Here is a 2,300-nt window from a genome sequence, read left to right on the forward strand (position 1 = left end):
TTTAGTATTTTGTAAACGTTGGCAGTTCTGACAGCTCCTCAGGAAATCCTCAGGGTCATTTACAAATAATGCCTGAGATTATTTTGTTTTAATTCAAGCTCGGGATGACTAGGTGCACCTGAGAGGAGTTTATGGTGAAGCAGCATCTGACTCGTTCTGCAAAGTCCAACATGGACACGTCTGCACAGCTCTGCAATGTGTGTAATATGTACATTTTAAATCCAGACCACAGACTGAATCTCTTTTTGTTCGTGAGCCTCTGACCACGGCACCAGAAAAGAAGACAAAACAAGACACAGCTCAACCCAAGCCTGCACCATAACTCAGATTTCACACATATAGTTAAACAAATGTGTAAAATCACACCAAACATCAGAGAAACTGAATTCAAACAGGAAATATGACGAAGTTAACATGAACACAAAAGAATAAAGTAAGATCAAGTCAACAAAGAAAAACCTGCTCTGTTATTGACTGGAGAAAAGGAGGTGCACAGTGTTTCTCCTCCTTTGAACTACCTAATAAGCCTTTGATTCAGTTTCTCCAGCCACATGCTTCCTACACTGGCTCCAACAGACTCATTAACATGTGGTTTAAAGGAAATCTGTGCATAGAAAGTACAGAAAATAAATCCATATATATACATTTCTGCATTAATCTTGCTTTTCAAACATGCTGCTCATGAACTTTACACTTGCACTTTGCAGAAGATAAGTGAGCGACACTTTTTCAAAACATTTGACGTGAATTCAAACTGAACAGCAGCAGTTCCACTCCTCATATCACTGCTGACTCCCAGAACAGAACCCCCCCCCAGCTCTCACCTCCTCCTGTCGCCTGGCACCAGCAGAGGAGAACCAGGCCGAGCTGTGGGATAAGTCCTCGCACTTTGTTACTCCAGAGATCCATGATGAAGTTGAAGGGATGCTGCAGAAGAGTCCGTCAAGTGATGGAGGGAGACCGGCTGCCTCTCCTCTCCTCTCCTCGCTGCTCCTCCTCCTCCTCCTCCTCTTCTTCCTCTTCTTTCTCCTCCACTCGCTCACACTTCCAAGGCTCCTGATGAATCCTTCACTTCTGGTCGCTCACAGCGCTCAGCAGCGTCCGCCTGGCGATGACAGCAGAGGCACACGGCTGCTTTCTGTGAGGCTGCTCTCTGCAGAGTGGAGGGATGGAAGAGGCAGAGAGAGGGAGGAGGGAGGGAGGGAGAGAGGGAGAGAGAGGGAGGCAGATTGGGAGGGAGGGGAGCTTTCACTTCTGTCTCTGCTCCACTGAAAGGTACTTTAGTCTTTAAAAGCTCTTGATCCTTCAGCAGAAAACCCACTGCTCTGTCCCGAGAACAGACTCGTCTCAGGTCCCGTTGGACTCCAGGCTCAGGTCCTGTTAGACTCACGTCTCAGGTCCTGTTGGACTCCAGGCTCAGGTCCTGTTAGACTCACGTCTCAGGTCCTGTTGGACTCCAGGCTCAGGTCCTGTTAGACTCACGTCTCAGGTCCTGTTGGACTCCAGGCTCAGGTCCCGTTAGACTCCAGGCTCAGGTCCCGTTAGACTCCAGGCTCAGGTCCCGTTGGACTCCAGGCTCAGGTCCTGTTAGATTCCAGGCTCAGGTCCCGTTAGACTCCAGGCTCAGGTCCCGTTAGACTCCAGGCTCAGGTCCTGTTAGACTCCAGGCTCAGGTCCCGTTGGACTCCAGGCTCAGGTCCCGTTGAACTCCAGGCTCAGGTCCCGTTAGACTCCAGGCTCAGGTCCCGTTAGAGTCCAGGCTCAGGTCCTGTTAGACTCCAGGCTCAGGTCCCGTTAGACTCCAGGCTCAGGTTCTGTTAGACTCCAGGCTCAGGTCCCGTTAGACTCCAGGCTCAGGTTCTGTTAGACTCCAGGCTCAGGTCCCGTTAGACTCCAGGCTCAGGTCCTGTTAGACTCCAGGCTCAGGTCCCGTTAGACTCCAGGCTCAGGTCCTGTTAGACTCCAGGCTCAGGTCCCGTTAGACTCCAGGCTCAGGTCCCGTTAGACTCCAGGCTCAGGTCCCGTTAGACTCCAGGCTCAGGTCCCGTTAGACTCCAGGCTCAGGTCCCGTTAGACTCCAGGCTCAGGTCCCGTTAGACTCCAGGCTCAGGTCCCGTTAGACTCCAGGCTCAGGTCCCGTTGGACTCCAGGCTCAGGTCCCGTTAGACTCCAGGCTCAGGTCCTGTTAGACTCCAGGCTCAGGTCCCTTTGGACTCCAGGCTCAGGTCCCGTTAGACTCCAGGTTCAGGTCCCGTTAGACTCCAGGCTCAGGTCCCGTTAGACTCCAGGCTCAGGTCCCG

The sequence above is a fragment of the Limanda limanda genome, chromosome 15, assembly GCF_963576545.1.
Source record: "Limanda limanda chromosome 15, fLimLim1.1, whole genome shotgun sequence".
Lineage (NCBI taxonomy): Eukaryota > Metazoa > Chordata > Actinopteri > Pleuronectiformes > Pleuronectidae > Limanda > Limanda limanda.